Genomic DNA, 20,867 nt, shown 5'->3' with positions numbered 1-20,867 from the left:
AGTGGTATATATATACACATTATATCCCACAAAAAATAGATGATGATGATGATGATGATGATGATGATGATGATGATGATGATGATGATGATGATGATGATGATGATGATGATGATGATGATGATGATGATGATGATGATGATGATGATGATGATGATGATGATGATGATGATGATGATGATGATGATGATGATGATGATGATGATGATGATGATGATGATGATGATGATGATGATGATGATGATGATGATGATGATGATGATGATGATGATGATGATGATGATGATGATGATGATGATGATGATGATGATGATGATGATGATGATGACGACGATGATGACGATGACGATGATGATGCGATAATGACGATGATGATGACGATGAAGACGACGATGACGACGATGACGACGATGACGACGACGATGGCGACGACGATGATGACGATGATGACGATGACGACGATGATGACGATGATGCAAACAAGTAATCGAAATACACAGAAAAAAAACTAAACCACAATAGTGGGTTGATATGCTTCATATCTAACCATGATCACTTACGAAATAAATTCAATGTTCCTCAGGAACAGTTTAATTTTTTAAGTAAAAAAAGATCAAACCAAGCACGGGGCCCCCGACACCGGAGGGCCAGTGGGCTAAGTCACACTCAACAGGATAATTATCACAACAATGATTTTCACTCTGACGTGGTGCGGACACAGGCGGACTCACCACCACTGGACATTGGTCTGACCACTGCCCCACCCCTTTGATAATACCAAACATCTGTCGGGGTCCCTGATAGGAATATGTTTGTTATGTACTTCCTCTGAGTTACAATGTGAACACGTCACTGTTTAAAGAGCGATTTTTTTTTCAATTTTTGAGGGGAGTGAACAAGTTATTATCTTTATTACAATTATTTCACTGCATATGTATAAATCATTTGGCATATTTCGGATTCACAACTTTTCAAAAGCAATGATAAAAGTTAGCCGAGCGTACGTTACTTAAGCATTTGTATAAAAAACTGTTAATATGGCTTAATCATCTAACCAGCCGTATCATTGCTCGTAGCGGTAGATTGAGGTCGCTGACGTCACACACAAATAGACATCGGTCTTCGTTTATAGGCACTGCCATTAGCATTCACAACAAGAACTTCACGGGGTAGGGTGGTGGGGGGTGGGCCGTTCCACTTATTTGCGCTGTTGGAGCTAGTTAGTGTATATTTTGTTTAGACTACATATAACTGTTGTATATTATCAATGCTTTTCTTTGTATTTGTTATCATTCATTGTGTTGCTCACCGCAGATATGTAAAGTTGACTTACTTACTTAAGTTGCAGGAGATACGAATCAGGGACGCTACCCGAAATCGTCTCAAATTATCTGCCAAAAATAAATTTTGCAAAAAGAAAGAAAGAAAGGTGCAAGATGGAAAATGGCACGCTTCGGTATTTCGATAAATATTAATTTCAATATGTAGCGATGCTCATCTCCCGTATCATCTTCCGAGAAATATGGATCAGCCACTGAGTGTGCACGGTTAAAATACATTACACTACCTGTATATCCTTAGCCATGTAATAAAGTATTTCACGGACTCGTCAACTAAAAACTAATATATCTATACATCATACTAGAAACTTGAAATATTTGCAAGATTAATTTAGCAAATATACTAGAACTAACCGAAAATCGTCTTTAATGTCAATCTCTTAGTTTTTTCTTCTTTTATTATCACATTTCTGTGGTTTGGTTTCAAAAATGAGATATAGATTTTACTTTCTTTGTTATGTGATACTTTTAAGCGAGAGGATATAATTTCAAAACGTATAAAATCGAGAGAATTGTTTCTATTCTCTCCAAACCTTGGGACATTTTATCCCTTGAGGTAAAATCTGAGGCCACTTGGGTGGAATTTTTCAAAGTAAATGAAAAGAAAGGAGAATGGAGGAAGCAACACAAGTATCATCTTGATAATCAATATTCATTGTACATTCATTTTGTTGTTTTAATATGCAAATTATAAGATTGATAATATTGATAAAGAAAGAATCAATAAATATCAATCTTCATAAAAATGTTCTTTTATTTGTGGAAGGGGAATACCACACTTAGTTAGTAGCCTTAGTAGCATAGGCGTAGGAGCCCAATTTGATTTGGGGGGCTGTAACGACTTGCCCGAGAAATATAACTAAATTTTTTTCACGCGGGCTCCTTTCATGAGTTATAAAAAAAATTGGTCTGGACTATCGTTTTAAGAATTTTGGACTCCTTTCCCTGGTCCACCCCTCCCCTCCCCGCCCCTCCCCTCCCGTCTGCCATCTTATATCTGTAAGTAATTTATTGCATATAGGTGTGAAAATCTCCCCACATTTATGCCTTATGTATATATAGTAATCTTAGTTATACAATGCTCGTGTTATCGATATACACTCAGACAGCAATGAATTTATGTATAGTTCATTACAATATACATATACGTGTATACCTGATACCGCTGGGCGGAAGTATTAATCAAAAGAAATATGTTTTGTTTAATAAACAGAAACGGAAGAATTCATGAGCAGGCATAAATTTTTGAATTAAACTTTCAGGATCCTTGTGTACTGACTGATAAAGAAATATATCTCAAATAAATCCCGGGTAAGCTATTACGAACCATATCACGAAGGGAAATTTATATTGTAAATATATGACAAATATATGACGCAATTTTAGGTCTTAACAGGGGCTGTAAAATAGGCAGTATATAGTTTATCAATAATTTACGACAATGGCGAAAGATTTACCCAGCACGTTTCAAATTACTCACGTTATATACTTCCAAAATTGAAAAGCCAGTGTTATAAAACATTTGCTGGTTATTTTTTTGTCTGTGCGTTCAAGTATAGGCTATACGTGAGTGAAATGTTATGGTAGTAATTAACAATAATCCCTTGCTTCCTCCCGCTTGCGACAAAAAAAAAATCAAATGGAGTTGTAACCTGGTATGATACGTCATAGATGGAGTTTATTACATATATCTTACTTAAAGGATGTCTTTGGAATATAAGTTTAGTCTTAAGATGTTACAGACCTTGCAAGAAAACAGCTTGCGTGATAATAGTAATATTTCCATATATCTATATATTACGGTTTTCAATTATTCTCCTTTAAAATATGCTAAATCTCTGGAATTTTCCTCTAAGGGTATAAATTGATTATGTCAGCAGCTCCTGATTGCAAGCTTTATACTGATTATGTTAATCCATTGTTTCAAAAATTATTTAAAAAAATGAAGCAATTCGCGTTCAAATCACAACAGAGCACATGCATTTTAAATTCAAAACCATTTGTCCATCAAAATTTGTAGTACGCCTATAAAGTGTGAAAAAATATGCCATTTCAAAGGATTAAGTCCAATCTTTTCACATTAGGTTTTCTGTTGAATATGAGGAACAGAACGAACGTTGTGTGTAGCCTATAAGAATTCAATTCTTTAACCTCAGCTGCTGAAAGGATCATTTTTCTCCAATATTATAAGAGATATGTAAATATACAACCATGACTGATTACAGTGGTTTTTAACGGTTAAAAAATTATCAAACCTAGTTTTTATGCCTATCGTCATTCTATAAAAATGAAGGAGAAATATCAAGGCATATTTTTTACTATGTTTCCTTAAACAAATACGCTAAATAGTTATGGTAGCAACATGCATTGTTCTTCCAGTATGACTAAAAGTGACTGAAATAAAGATAAATTTTGATTTTGTAAGTGACAAAATGGCAGCAAACAGCTAAACAGGTAATATAATTTATCAGAAAAGTTAATCAAATAATTTTCTCGTTACGTGTTAACTATTCTTACGTATTATTTGTAGTATATGTTCTCCTTTCAATATGGTCGTTCATCCCTTATTTAATTGTTTTATAACTCATAAACTTATCCTTTCGTCATTTCTTGTACAGTATTCAAATTTCTAACCTAACCGAGTATTATGCTACCAAATGTTGAAAAAAGGTTATGCAAATTAGAAAAGCACTTGGTTTTATTTGTGTCTTTCAAATATCACACGGAAGCACGGAAGGTTCGTTACACAGAAAACGTGATTCACTTGAGATTGATTTTACACACAAGCATTCTAACCCTTGTTTCCACATAACACCCCATGAAATCTAACTTTGTTCTTACAAGTTTGTTGTAAACTCTCACAATCACTATGAAGTACTTACTTTAGATAAGGTGACGAATACGCGAAACTTAACATGCTCATAAACGACAAACCCTTCTAACTGTATCTAATGAATAGCAAACGAAATATTTTTTCCTTTAAAGATAGCAGTGTCCTATTAGAATCTGCGTCACAGAATGAGTTGGCGACAGACATTTTAGAAGGACAAGGCTTTAAACACTTCATGAAGATTTCAAGTAACACTTTTACTTGAAAGATTCACTCGTGGATTATGTACCGTCTTCGAGACTTTCAGCTGTCACCAAATTTTATTGTTCCAAAAAAAGTTTCGTACCGACAAGACTCTTAACGATGTCACTTTAATCAGCCGCTTCGTGTAACAGACACGTGTTTATGACGTCATCGTTGAAACAAACTTGAAGGACGGAACGATGACAATGTTCAAGATAGTGAAAGGAGCTTGACGATTTCGTTAATGAGAGCGTCCTTAAAGAACCGAGACGACAGGGGAGGTAAGTGGCTAGTTCTCAGCATCAGCACGAATGAATGCTCATGATACAATATATACGGGAGATCAAAGTAACTGTGACGTCAGTACATAATATGAAGTGGGTCGCATAATGTGTAAGTTTCGTAAAATATATGTAGTTGACAAATAGTTTGCTGTCAAGTACTGTTTGCAAGTCATCGTATAGATTCAAATTTATAACAATTAGGAAGGCATATGTTATATATACTACTACACTAAGCAACAATATATATTGCTCGTGAATTCCAAATTGCATGTAACGTTTACCTGTTACGTCAGTAGCCATATCTAATTTACATAATGTGTTCATTTGCGATATGAAAGTTAAAAGGTTTGTTATATCTGTGTGGATGAATTGCAAAATAAACCTACAATCTAGACTCACACCTACGTGTACATCTACACGCACGCGTATATCTTCATGTACATCTACATCTATACATCCACATGTATATCTCCTTCCACATCTTTATCTACATGTATATGTCTACATCAAATCTACATCCACATCTACATCCACAACTAATACTATATCTACATTCATATCTACAGTCAAATCGATATCTACATCGATACCTACAGTCAAATCGATATCTACATCCACAATACACTAAGACCTACTCAACATATACATTGAACACATACATATCCAATTGATACACTGCCAAAGAATGAAACGGGAGGAGAGTTGCTGTAAAATAGTTCCGGATGTCCTTTCACATGGAACTCCGTACAACGAACTACGTGAAAAAAGGTACCTCAAACCTCCCCAGAGCAAATTCACCTCAAACACCATTACTTGTAATTCGACCGATGGAAATACAGTAAAACTTAAAAAACAATCTTCCTGTCTGCTCGTTTGATTTTCGGGATGTCTCCCAGGATTTTACTCTTTGTCTAAAGACAGAAAAAAGGATGGGTTTCAGGTATACTTCTTCAATAAGGAAACACACACACAGACTATGTATGTATATATATATATATACATAAATATATATATATATATATAGGCTATATATATATATATATATATATATATATTTATGTATATATATATATCTATATATATATATATATACTCTGTAAGATATATACTCTATAAGATATAGGCTATACATTATTGTAGGACGTCACAATGATACAATCTGTTACATACAGGACACACAGTTTGCGCGAAAAAACGGTAATTCATTTAACGTTTTATGTCTTAAATAAGCCATTCCGTCTGGAAATTCGATGACATCAAATATGTAAAAGATCCTTTTTCATATTATTTTGTTCTCATGGAACAAAAAGAAAGTGAGGATGGCTAAAGGCGTTTTTAACGTCTCAATCTAGAAATAATATACCGATACTATAGAACTAAAAACCCTAGAGGCACTGACAAGATGGCGGAAGAAGATTTCTTTTTTTATTTCTATCACGAACAGTTGTTATCAAATCCGGCCTACTTTCTTATAGTTAATGGGTCTTACTGGAAAAGGTGAACTTGTCGCCGAGGGAAAAGACCTTTTCTTCGGGAGCAGTAATTCGTATAGGATATAGGATGTTGCAAGAAGTTACTGTCTTCTCTGTCTGCGTGACTTTTCGTGAGTATATATAGCTACGAGGTTTAATCGATAAAACCAAAATAAACACGATTTAAACTGACAGGAAGATCGACGAAATAGAGGTTAGGTTTTCCTAATCGCAGAGGCGGAAGTTTTCTTTTCTCAGTTAATCCAACCTATATTTTAAAAACACAATACTAGTCTACTCGGTTTTCCACTTGCCACATGTATACTGCCATTGTGAAAAGTATTATTTGCACTTTATGAATTTAAAAGCTTTTTGTAATTTGGGAAATACTGAAAATCGTTCACGTTAGGGAAGGGGGGGATTGAATAGTCGAGATGCAGAGTATTACTTAAAATTCAAATCTGAAGAGGTCTCGCTATAGCGAAGTAGAAATTCTAAACAAACATTTAATCCACGCAAACCTCATCTGAATGTAGAAATTGGTCTTAAACAGGTCACTCGTGTCAAGAATATACATTCATATCTTCTGTATCATTTTTATTCCCTGGTGTAGCAACGTTTGTACACCAGAAAAAGACGTATGCTCAAAACCATTCGAAGACACGACACTCGGATCCGGTTTCCATGGTTTTTCCCGCTTAATTCGTTGGAATGTCACAAGGACTCTCGTGATGCGAGAGTTTTAGCAGCCTAATATCCTTCTCAAACATAGCTTTATAATCATTTTACCAGTTTTATAGCTCATTTTTTTCTTCTCATCCTTCATAAGCTGCATCTTTCTCTCACTTCGAACCGTCGCCCATTGTAAGTGAATCCCTTTCTTAACGACATTCATTAGACTAGCCTACCGTACATTATTACAAAGTAATTGGAAAAACCTCAGGCCTTCCGTGTGGAGTTAAGGTTAATTCTCATTTTATTAAATGTTGAGCGGTGAATGACTCCAGCCAGGCGAAGATGCCTATTCCCGAACCGGCGAATATTTTTTAATAAAAGATTATAAAAAAATACCGTTCTCAACCCACCAGCATTTATTGATGTCGAACATCGAAACAAATCAACACCACCATCGATGCGAAAATTAAAATAACCGATCTCGGAATAGATGAGTTTTAAAACAGTCTCTTTATATCGTGTATGATAAGATCGACGACCAAGCAGTCATGCTAGACGTACAATTTCCTCGTAGAAACTTTTGGCCAAATTCATACTTACAAAGCATGGCTTAAAATAAGACCTTTGACTTTATAGGTAAGTTTTATCACAAGGCTTAGAAACAATGCACAAAATGTTTTACCTTCGTTAGACCCAATGGAAAGAACTTCGATCAACGGTCAATGTATACCAAAAATATGTTCTTCCCGCTAGGCAATTATTTTAAATCATTTCCTTTATCAAGGGAAATAAATATTTTCGATTAATTTCGACACCCTTATCTTCCTAAAAAAAAGTAAGTTTATCTATTATACCTTGCCCAGTTTTTCTTTAGTTTTACTTTCAGTATATATGGTGTGCGTTTTTCGACCTTGTCATAAGAGAGTTTGTCAGACCAACCTCTTTTCTTAAAAACAGACCCACGCTCTTTGGAAGGCATTGCAAAGCTAAAAGAAATTCACTAGTATTGCGTATAGAGTGGAGTCAAATTGCTTGTGACGTTCAGAGAGAAAAACCCTCTAGTGGTAAAATGTCCCCATTGATTTGGCAAATGCTACCACTTCAAGGTCTGACTTAAAAAGAAACTTAAAGCTTATCTGACGATGGCGAATTATTTTCGTGATTTCCTATGGGAAAGCAACTCTGTTTAGTCTTGCTTTCGGGCGAATCCCGCCGACATTTGAATAAGTAAACCGAAAGTGTAACCATCTTCAATAAATAAGAATCGAAAACAGGCAGGGTTCCCTCTCACGAGGCCTCTAGCTAAAGGGGGCTTTTCACTTAAGCAATAAGTAGTTTACTTATTTAAATCTCCACAATATTTGAATTTCTTTTGATATGCGAGTCACGGGTTTTGGGGGTTTAGTTATTTACAGGCAGTCGTGAGAGAGCGACATCAAACTCTTGCCCAATTATGGATTGCTTGTTTGAATAATGCCTATGTCTTGTTTCTAGCATAGCTTCCAAAGATGAGCACACACACACAAAAAAACGATATGGAGGAATATTTAAAAAGAAAGAAAAAAGAATAAGATAACACAAAAGCTGTAATAGATCCATCAAAAAATAATCTTTAATAGTTATTTTCAGTGGTTCCATATACTGACGTGAGATATAGGGAATAGTGGATTTCAGAGAAACCACGATGAGGTACAAAATATTGTTGAGGGAAGCTTGGAATATTTGGTGTTGTAAACTGTGAGCACATATTGACCGGAATGACAATTCAAAGAAGAGCATAGAGTTGAGCGCTTCTGTAAGGCATTTTGAACAGATCATTAAGCTGGCCATGATCAAGTGGATGTTACTTCACTTCTAACTGTCAACGTTGTAGTCTATATTGGGACATGTGTCTACATTGTCTATATATATATATATATATATATATATAAACAGTGGCGTAGGAAGGTACTTTTGAGTGGGGGGGGGGGGCTGAAGACTGATGGCCGGCCTGGGAATTTGTTTGCATTTCCAGGTGGCCTCAGATGCAATTTGGTGCAATATAGCACACTTCAACCCACCCACTCCATTTTGTATATAATTTTGCATTTTCACCTGGCCTTAGATGCAATTTGGTGCTCCAAATGAGATTTTTTTCTCATTTGGAAATGAAAAAGGGGTTTTCTGACTTGCGAAGCGGGGGAGGCGGAATGATACTTCCGCCCCTCCACATTTTTCACTGGGGGGGGGGGCTGGCGTTCCTACGCCCTTGTATATATATATATTAAATAATGTCTATTGGTAAAAGGCGAATGGTAATTTAGACATAGATCTACCATCCAGATAGTAGGACATGGCAGTATACTTCATCAGGATATACGTCGCTGATAAAGTGTATATATGCTAGCAGACAAATTATTCAAAAATATAAGAATCATCACCATTGTATATGTCGTATGGGGGACATCCCACTGTTTTCTTGGAAGAGGTCACTGTTGGGTATAGGCTGTACACTGTGTGGAATGCGGTATTTCTGTTAAATACTAGACACGCGTGTGTCCTGTTATGATCCGCGTAAAGGTGTTAGTATGGAACACTGTTTGAGAACGTTTTGAAACAATACTAGACTATAGTGTTCAGTAAATCTTGGCAAGTTATTTCACTAGTATATATACAGATCTGTCCCCGTTGTAACTCGTTCTGGGACAATTCGGGTGTGGGATACATAGTGTAGGTTATATGTGGTATATTGTATATTGTTTTATATTGTATATTACTACATCTTAGTAAGATATAGACTGTGGGATATACAGGCTGCATTTATGTGTTGTCAAAGTCGGACAGTATGACATGTCATTGTGACTCTGTGTTTATGAAGTGAATTTTCTCTAAAGGCGTATCATCGGTAAGTGAAAAGTAGTAAGATAACAAGACAACAGTCAGAAGAGGGTAACCTATACGAACATATTCCAACTATATAGGTGTTCTGTATACTTTATATGTAAACCGGTACAATAGAGCAGGAGTCATGGAAATGGATAGTATACAAGCCGATCTATGGGAACCTCGCTTGTAAACATGTCATTAATTTCCGCTTTCGATCAATTTTGATAAATTAAGTTGTAACCCTTATAAGTCAAATAATGATGTTAAAATTCTGATTATAAATGAGACACGGCCAGGACAGTAATTATTCTTTAGACGCATGCGCAGCGATGTAAAGTTAATATGCATTGAATGCAATGAACAGGGTAACATAAACTTGAGTTATAGGCATATTGGTAACGTACTGTATGGCATTGGTGCAGTGCGTGGTTATAGGAGGATATTCGAGTTATTGCCAAAAGAGAAAGAGAGATAGAAAACCAATAGCTTGTTTCTTCACGAAAGTTATTCATAGAAATTAAAACGATTAATAGTTTGCATTATGGACATTATGGCTGCAATAAACTACCGTAGCGTTAAGATCTTATATACTCACCTCACACATTGATATAGGGGAGAGGGTAGGTGGGGGGGGTCACATACCTGAGAAATGTATATATTTACTTCCAAAACAAACTCTATAAAGAATTAAGCGGAGAGATAAAAAATTTATATTTTTTCGCCTATTGCTCCTCTTACACGCCCCTGTAATTGCGTGCTCTAAATATTTGATCATTCGATAAGACTGTAGCGATGAGCAGAGTGTTTGAGTTATCATTTGAAACATCTTGAGATCAATTTAAGGTAGATTGTTAAATGCAATAAAGTAAGACATTTACACACACACACACACACACATATATATATATATATATATTTAGGCATATATACATATATATAGGCATATATATATATATAGGCATATATATATATATATATATATAACCGAAATCGCAACGAGTTGGAAAATCAAGAACAGTGAAAATACTTCCAGCCTCCACCGGGACTCGAACCCGGGCCTCCTGCTTTATACGCGAACACCCTAACCACTAGGCAACGGACGCTGATTGTATGTCCAAAAGTTCGAAACCGGTAAGGAAGGTCGTAATTCCACCGCAGGCGCCGTCACCCGCATCGAACATAATATATATATATTTATTTGTACCATGTTTTTCTCTTACAGCTATTCTGTCTTGACTTTTTTGCAAAATTACAGGTGTAAGTGTTTTCGTGGAAAATATATGTCCTTGAATTAGATCCATGACATTACCATCCAAGAATGATTAAAATACTCTCGGCCTTAAATATACAGCTGTTTCATAAGTTTTTGTAAAGAATGAAAATAAATTGGAGAAGCTTCTGGTTTATTACCCCTAAGTGCTTTTAGCTTCTAATGCTTGACGTAATTGGATTTTACAACCAAACTGTTACCACCTTTTCGTTTTAACGTTACAGACAAACAGAAGCAGAAGAAGTTTATCCATTTGACCAAGCTCGTTTAAATTCATCTAAGGACTACGCATATATGCGATGATATATTGCGATAGTATAAGGAGCCTAAGCTGAATGTATATGGTCAACTGTAACGGTTTTATGGTCAATGTTATATTAGGCTAACGTGTCACTGTCAGTGTAATGGTTAGGACTGGACTGACTAAATAATCCCTCTATCAACAAAGAATCATGGTGCAGCGTTTTGCGTTTCTGTCACGCGTAAACTTAATAAAAGCCAAACGACGTACTCTTGCCGTAAGGCGAGGCCAATACACAATTAATTCTCCTTGAACTCTGCATAAGCTGTCGAAGTTTGGTACGTAAAGTCCTTGTTAGTATCACGGGGTCAGTAAAAATCGTAATAGGTTATTAGAGAGTTCACAAACCGTTCGTTTCCGAACCGGGTGTACCACGAAGAGCGTGAAGTCGACGGTTTCGGTTGGATTATTACATCGATTAATCGCATTAGTTTCATACATAGCCTATACTATAGGCTATAGGCCTATACATGTGCTATAGCCTATAGCACATGTAGAGAAAATCCCAAAATCCTTTCAACATGATTTGTTGGTTATCATACCGAGCTTTTCTCTTCAATCCTATCTTATACTACCGGTAAGTCTTTCAGTTCTAATATGTAAGCTATTCTTATATGTTTTATCTCATAAAAACACTATAGTAGGCCTTTATCGATAGTATTTTGTACCTCCAGTCCTCACTATATATACGATGTTTGAATCTCATATTGCAGACAGACTATATACAAGAAATTTAAGGGACTCGTGACGTATTAAGTAACACAGGGAAGATTGAAAGAGAGAAAAGAAAAAGGAGAACAGAAAATATAAAACAAGACGGCTAAAAAAGGGTGGATCAAGAAGACAATACATCATTTTCGCCCAGAAAAACGTCAAAGTAGAAAGAAATATACCTTGGTGAAAGAGACCGTTCTTTAGGGTAATGGAACGTTCACTCATGTTGATATTTTTAGCCTGCTATATATAAGGTTACAGGTCGAGATTTCTACATTAACGTATAGAAATCTCATGTGCATCATATATGTTTACATGCAGGCCCAGATCTCATTTCAAGCTTATATCATTCCGAAATTATACCTGAGTGATGGCTCCAATTCAAAACAAGATGTGTAATTCAAATGTGATTACCATGCACATTCGCCTCTAAACTTGGATAACTTTCTGTTTCCTACAATGCATTTTAAAGAAATGAAATGAACTTTTCTAGTCTTCACTATCTTTTGGTTACGTTTTATGCGCTAAGAGACAGTGTTATCACATCTCGAACACTTATACCACAGGTGGGGGTAGAGGGCAAGATGTTCTGCCGTCCGCGAGGTTTTAGCACTGCACTTATCAATTTGTTCCGAAGAAGCAAAGAAACATTAGACCATGTAAAAATTGAGGAATTTGTATATAGTCCTTGGGGCGCAAGTCCTACTTCGGATATTTCAATATGACATATATGGAAAATGCGTCAGTTTTTTTGTTTTATATTATGACTATATATAATGTATATACTTCTCTTTCACGGAGTTGGTACAGCCTTAAGTGTTGTAGCCCTTTGGATTGAGTACAACATACCAATAGACATAACCTATATTAACCTTCCTACAAATTGTCCAAATTCTGTATATGTGTGGGTCCCTAGCATGTATGATGGGATCTTATGAACGACGGCTGCGTCCATATATGATCCCCTCTACCTCCCACCCACTACATCCCTTTAGGACTATATCGAGTTTCGATATGTTGGAACCATTTGCTTTCCCCGTTTCCGTTTTAAACCGAAAGTGGTCGTTCTGTACCTGTATATGAGCAGTGGCGGAGCTAGGGGTATTGGTCAGAGGGGGCGAGAATGGTCTGTAGGGGCGCTTTCGACACTATCTTAGCGGAGCGCCACCACAGGTTGGCGCGGAGCGTACAGAATTTTTTTGAGTAGAGATGCTCCCTAGATCGCAGGAAATGACCCTTTCCGGGCATTGCTAATTTGCAGATAAACGAAGAATAAATAGCCGTTAGAGCATTTTGTCAGAAAATTACACCAACAAAATGTGACAAATGTCAATAGGTAGATATGAGAGCAATAAAAAAGTCAATATTCGCGAATAAGTAAAAAGTAGTAAAAAGCTGAAAAGGGCGCCAGTAGTCCATTTGAGTCCGTCAGGGGGGACATCCGCCCCCCCCTGACTGTATGGACGCTCCGCCACTGTATATGAGACCAAAACGGGTCTCTACATTCCATGCAATCATCTCAAAGATACGACAAAAGGAGACTTAATTGCTTATTATTTGCAAGTTCCAAAGGTCTTTGTTACTTAATTAAGAGATAGATCTAACAATTTGATACAACATCTTTCAAGGAGCACAGAAAAGAAATGATTTTTTTTTTTAAATCCCGGTTCAATCTTTCTAGCGTAAATTATATTACATGTTTTGTTATCTATCTTCCTCCTCCCATCCCTGACTTCAGGGCACTGATGACGTCATAGCATCCGATCACCTTGGCACGTAACCGACATATTAGCTCTCATTTTGTGTTATTAGCCCGAGCTACGTATATCTTGGCTGGCTATACCCGCTAAATACTTTCTACTCCAAGCCATTTAGACACATTTTTACTGACAAATTTGTCACAAATCAACCTTAGTTAAAACATCGACCTGCCTTAGTCATAAAAATTTACTCCCGCAGGCCAAATGACAAGAGTTCTCAGCGTATAATAAACAAAATTTAAAACTCACGTGACCGATTTTGTACCGATGTAATACTTCTGAATTCTACGAGACCAAAACACATGGAAATTTCACACACAGTTTCTTTTCCATATAAAAGCGTGTTACATGAATACTTTACGCTATGGATAATAACGCATAACGCCAGTTAGGGAAGGGGGGCAGTGATAATGAGGGGGTAGTGGATGGGGCAGAAGGGTGGCAGTGAAGTGAAATGTGGACTTCTGGACGACATAGAGGAATATCACCAACCTATTGCTGTTACAAGAATCATCGATTATGTTGAACATTTGGCCGTGCCGTCGTGCAGTACCAAACCTTTTTACAGGGTACATAATTTTATTAAGTATAATCTGAAATGAGAATACGTTGTTCCGCGTCCCATATTACCCCTGACCAGTATTATTTTTTAACCCAGGACTCCCGTGGCTGCTACCTTCATCGACCCCCACCCCACCTCGCCAGGCCTGCATTCGCCTTTATTAAGTGATATTCGGTATGAGCTTCAACTTGGAATAAAAGTTGACCAAATAAACAGACTGTAAATGCGTATATACGTTCTAGTATCACCGTCGGTTTTATATACCTTCACTGCCATAGCTTCCTCGAGAAGTATATTTTGTTTGGTTTGGAGGAGAGGCAAAAGGGAGAAGAGGAAGGAGGGAGGGGAGGAGGAGAGGAGAGGAGGAGAGGATGAGAGAAGGGAAGGAGGCGGCAGAGGGGAGAGATGGAAATAGAGAGAATCTTGTTCTAAAGTCACAAATCTTTTCGGCACTCTGAATCGCAAACATCTTTTCTACGTTCCCAATTTTCGCCGACCAACGATCTTCGAAACGATAAGTTGGAGAAAATGAGAGTTTCCCGCCACCTAGACCCCTCCCCCCACTCAATCCCTGCAGCCTGCAGTCTTCGACCAATCAAACTTAAATACTACGAACATTAACTTTTCACACAAAACTAGTACGAGTTGGGACAATTTTCTCATCCCCTATTATATGATGCAAGCAGATTCATCGAAAAAGGTATCCATAGACACAAGACGTCAATACTTTCCAATTGGATAACTTAATTTAGAGCAGAGATAGACAGATGGTCATATTGATCTGAAAATTTTAAAATAAATATGAAATTACCCCTTTTCACTCCTTGATTAAATTAATAAAAAAATCTGGTCACGTGTTCCACTAGAATTTGCTCGTGGTCTAAATTTATAACTTTTCTTTATTATTGAATCAGTGAAAGTTCATTGATTTCAACCCTTAAAAAAATGGACCGTTAACAGCTTAACACATATTTTAGTTAAAGGAGGGGGTGGGGAAGGGAATGGGTGTGAAAGAGAGGGGTCGGGAAGGAAGGGGGTGGGGGAGGGAGGGGTCGGGAAGGGAGGGGGTGGGGAAGGGAGATGTCGCGTTGGAGATGTTATCATTTTCATTGCAGTACATTTGGTTCGATTTTGCTATCATTGTCCCAACTAGAGTTTGTGGTGGGAGGGGGGGGGTGGGGGTTGGTCCGGTCGGCGAAACTTTACAAAATCATCCTAGCTTCAATGCTCGTATTATCACTATAAAGTAAAATTATCGTGCAGTAGTAAAATCCTACAAAAAAACTTTTGTTCCTTAAAATAATCCGAACTGCTCCTTCCCCCCCCCCCCCAAACTCAAAGGAATATTTGTTATGACTACACTGTAAGGTGTCTCTAAGGGGCCCTCGAGATACCACAGATTTGTAACAACTGGTTTTCCGAATATGGGCGAAACGTTTGCTATCGACTTTAGCTAGTCTACAGACTTATATACACAATATTATATACTTTGATTATATAAACTATAGATATCGGTTATTTTTTATATAACTGGATCTCTGTTCTGGAAAACTTAAGAAAAATAGTTTGACTACCCTTTTCTCACTATTCCAGGTCGTTTTCTTTCTCAAATTCAAATATCATAATAGATTCCAAAGGGCCTCAGAAATACGTCGACAGTAAAAACAGTCAGAAATTGCCCGGCAGCGACCTATGTCACGTTTTATCACGAATTTCTGGCGACCCGTGTCTGATTATGTCGAAGAATATATCGATAAGCGCTCTTGGGAAACGTGAGGTGATTTTTATTAGACGGTCGGAGGTACCTTTGACAATTTATTCCTCCATAATGGAAATAATATCAATAACATCTTCCAAACTCGTTTTGATTCATACTTAAATGTTAAAACCGATTCATATTTCGTAGGAAATCTGTACATATTTTGATCATCAATAATATCGTTTTTTTTAAATACCAAGTTCATTAATTAATTAATTAATCAAAATTATCCAAATTTATTCACACCAGTTGTTAGTATTAATGAGCAGATAATGGATCAATATAGATTATCGGCGAATAAATTGTTCGATCCAAACTTTTATAAACAGTTTTGAATATAAAAAACTTTAACACCAAGTGCATCTTGGATTTCAATATAATTGATGCTTGATTTTCAACACTTTTTGCTTTCAGAGTGAGAGTTTCAGTTTCAAGTGATTTACGGTTTCCGATTTATTATACTCTTGGCATCCTCGAGAAGGTATAGGAGCTAAATTAAAAAAAAGAAAAATGTGGCAATTAACTAAATTGTACAGGAAGAGAAGAAATATGAAAAAACATAGGTTTCTATATAGTCTAACACTTTTAAAGAAACAATATGACAGCTTAATACGCCTGGACGTATCTGTTACTACGGAAAAAATTTCGACGTTTAGTTTGGAAAGGGCGTTCCAATTTAGATGCCGGGATTCTGTTTATACAGTAGGAGGCCTTGCTACTGAAATTGATCAGTAATGTTGGACTTTTTGTCTCCATTTGGCTTGGATAATGTCGGAAATGTCGGTTAATGTCGACTATTACTATACACTGAGTACAAATAAAGTAGATTGCCGGTTTGTACGAGTTTGGATTCGAGGAGAAAAAAAGGCACTAAGAGCGAGTGTATACGTAATCTTACACGCTTCACTAGTATATATATATTATATTTCCAGAATGGCCCGAGTACCTTGTGCGAGTACAAATCAAGATGATCGAGTACGAATACAAGTATAACAAAGCTATATGATGCTATATGATGCTATACGATGCTATATGATGCTATATGTTGCTATATGATGCTATAAGTTGCTATATGATGCTATATGTTGCTATATAATGCTATATGATGCTATATGTTGCTATATGATGATATATGATAATATATGGGTATGAATACTCGCAGTATATACGAGTATACGGACTCAATGCAAGTTTGGTTATGTACATACACTCGCGAAGAAAAATGTCGCCTCTACTATATAAAGGCTTGTTGAATCTCAATTTTCACATCAAGTTTCTCATTGCAATCTTTTACCTTTTTTTCTAACATTCAAATGTTATTGCCTTCTTTTCTGTCAGTGAAATACAGGTTAACGTGCAATTTCCTCACATCCTCATACTAAATATTGCCTGCAATTGAACACCAGATCGCCTTTGTCATCATTTTCTACATACGACAGGAAATTGAGAAATCTTATCTCCTTAACCAGGGACGTCTTTCTGTGTGAGTTGCAAGACATTCAAAATTCGGAGACTTATTTTTAAAAGAATATTTTTAAATCTTTATTATTATTATTATTAGTATAGGAATATTATATATCAATCTAATTCATTTATCTGACAATGAAATGACCAATCATGTCGTGTTATTATCAACATATGATTCATCAATCCACGACAGATATAACAAATACGATGTTGTCGCAAAGTATTTCATTTCATAACTCTATATTATTGGGTGACATTTAATTCGTAAACATGAATCAACATGAAATTCACAATCCTCAACTGACAGCTATTTCTCTTCTCCAAAATGTAGGTTTATATAGAGATTTTATATAATTTGCCTTTTGATGAAATTAAACAACATAAACAGTTAAAACCAATACGTAAACAATAACAAAGAGACCAGGATTATCGATTTTTTACGCAATTGAACGTGCTCTGCCTTCAATTAAAGCGAAGATACGAATTTATACCAAGTCACGTTCCAGACAAACGGCGGCCTCTTACAGGTCCGGTAAAATTAGCTTAAATTATTCGAAGACAGGCTAACAGACTATATATATATATATATATATATATATATATAGGCCTATATATATAGGCCTATATATATAGGCCTATATATATAGGCCTATATATATATATATATATATATATATATATATATATATATATCGTGGTACTATTAGTTCCATTATGTTAATCTGAAAGTGACCCTCTGAATAGGACAGTAAAGTCCTCTTATAATATTATGCTTGCAATCCCCAGGTTGAACTTCTCGGTGATTATTTGACCAAACACGTATTTAAGAAGATCTAAAAAGAAAGCTACCAACTAGCGTCTATAGTTAACGTTTTTCATGCAACTTGATATTTGACAAGTGTATTTATTTGACCATCAAATCGAAGGCATTTTATTCATTTAGTCAAGGAGGGTAATGGAAGCTTTTGTTTGGTAAATCCTTTGAGATAATCAGGCACTTACAGTAAAGACGCGTTCGAATGTAAAATATTCACCTATTTTATTGCGGTATAAGGGAATATGTACTTTGTATTGTTTTTAATGAATAATTATCTTAACTGAATGAGGACATACTGGGTGCCAATTGAAGAAATGTTATCCAGATCAGCGTTCTACCCAATCAGACTACGACAGCAATGGTTTAAATCAGGGTTGTCCAACCTACGGCCCGCTTGCCACAGTCCGGCCCGCCGCAGGTTTGCGTCCGGCCCGCCAGAGATGCTCTACGGTGCGAAATTTTAGTGAGCAGATTTATTGATAACAATTTGAAGCTATATAATCAATATTTCGAACCTTCTGGGTCCAAAAAAAATGCATACAAGTCAGTTAGTGTGATACTCTCGGAGGGGGGGGGGGGCGGCTTGACTTTATTCATCTGTTTTATCAGGAAGGAAAACAAATCAGTGCGCTCCGCGCGCAGTGCTCACATTTTGTTGCCTTGGGCTTCGGGCAAAAAATCGAAAAATCGAGCGTAGGGTTCATGCGGCCCCCTCCTTCATCGTAATCATTCCATGTGGCCCTCCTCTGCAAAAGGTTGGACAACCCTGGTTTAAATGTTCTTTCAAACAATATGACCTCTCTTCCGCATTGGTATACAATATCGACAACATCACTAAAACAACGTTCGTCCAAAAATAATACTTTTTTGCTTGTAAAATGTCACGAATGAAACTTGAAAATCCTCGTAATAATCTACCAATAGTTTGAAAATATCTTTCGTAATAAGCTCGAACGTGAAACAGATGTTTCCTATATTTAAACTATTATGGATTCAACCATGGGCGACGACATCACTTAACTGGCACATACAGGGGACCGTAAATGGCGATATACCGAGAAGGGGTTTATAAGCGTATACATGCAGACTGGTGCCCCATACAAGGGGGGGGGGGGTTGACCCTCTGTCGCTCCAACTTGGCCATATGTTACTTGAACTCTCTGCGTGGTACTTTGTCATTATGGTCGCGAAGCTGTTAACAGTTTTTTACGATATATGGACGGCGCAGTACAAATTACGTACAAGCTGTTTTGGTGATACGAGCAAGACATATATATATATTGACAGAGGCAAGTATCAGATGTATAGACGAATTTTAATTCCTTTTTGTGTGTCCCAAGTTCGTCTTGACCTTTTGGATTTTAATCATCTTCTGTTCCGAGTTCTCAGGAATGAAGCCCAAGGGGGAATTCCCTCTATAAATTTAAGTGGTCACGACAGATTTGATCTTCAGAAGATGAACCGCACGATACGTGTACAGATACATACAGGTAGCTTTTCATGTATGCATTGTCATGTTAAAGGTACATAATGTATGTATGCGTTTTGCATAAATGTATACGGTTTATATGTAATTGTCAAGGTTTGTACTTACAGGAATTTGCATTCCCGTTTGTAGTGCTTGGGAAATGTAGAAAGATAAATGCACCCGTTACTCATGGCTCGTACAGTAACTACTGTTTCATGTCCTGTAACACCTGTTACCGTGTTACGAACACAAAGTAGTAATTACTGATGCACACGGTTGTGTGATATGAACAGTAGTTGCTGTATCAACCACTTTAGTGCGAGTTCATTAATACGCGATTCTAAATTGAAGTCTTATCTGGTCGTTTTATGCTAGTATAGGCCTATGGATATACCCGAACATGGTCTGCTTTCGTTCTCGGAATGACGAATTGGCGTGATTTAAAGAGAGGTGTGAACTGGACTCAAGCGGTACCGTACCTCCTTTACTTCATCTCGTAGCCATTCTCATCTTCATAGACTCCTTGTCCAGTCGCGCAGTTCTTTGTCTTACATGCATGGGAACAAGTTAACAGCTTTGCAGTTGTTACAGTGCCACCTGTAACGCTTGTTACCGTGTTACGAACACAAAGTAATACTTACTGATGCACGGTTGTGTGACATAAAAGTAGTTGATGTACCAGCTATGCGTATCGGCTGATAAATACAGCAAGCACTTCCATTTGTACCTCCAAAGAGATTTTTAAGTGGGCTACAGTAGCGTTGGCGATTATCTTTCAAACTATGAATCCTGGTCATAGAGTAGCAAGTCATGTTTCAAAGACGCTCTTGTTTGTGAAACATTCCGAGAATATACATAACATCGTATACCTCTCTAACTTGGACATTTACCGGAATCTATAACACGATAAACCAACTTATACCATATAATGGGATTAAAACTGTATATCGCGAATAGAGGCAGTAGTGAAAGAGTGATGGGTTTTTATTACTCCATGTTAGCTTTTTAGTATAGTTTCAACTATTTATATCTCTTCGTCC

General features: G+C 36.7%; 1 protein-coding gene across 2 annotated transcripts in view; it reads right to left on the bottom strand.

Moving 5' to 3' along the window:
• The window catches only part of LOC139961986 (uncharacterized), a 103,163-nt gene that overhangs the window by 61,178 nt on the left and 21,118 nt on the right, over positions 1-20,867 (bottom strand). The window contains exon 1 of one of the 2 annotated variants that reach the window (XM_071961754.1): positions 7,527-7,547. The exons of the other annotated variant lie outside the window; for it this stretch is intronic. The gene's annotated coding sequence lies outside the window, so the exon portion shown is untranslated. Of the gene's footprint in view, positions 1-7,526; positions 7,548-20,867 lie in introns of those variants that run through there. 2 annotated transcript variants of the gene reach the window in all.

The sequence above is a fragment of the Apostichopus japonicus genome, chromosome 20 (assembly GCF_037975245.1).
Source record: "Apostichopus japonicus isolate 1M-3 chromosome 20, ASM3797524v1, whole genome shotgun sequence".
In the NCBI taxonomy this organism is placed as follows: domain Eukaryota; kingdom Metazoa; phylum Echinodermata; class Holothuroidea; order Aspidochirotida; family Stichopodidae; genus Apostichopus; species Apostichopus japonicus.
The sequence above is the reverse complement of the archived record's forward strand: the minus strand, read 5'-3'. Positions and strand labels throughout refer to the sequence as shown.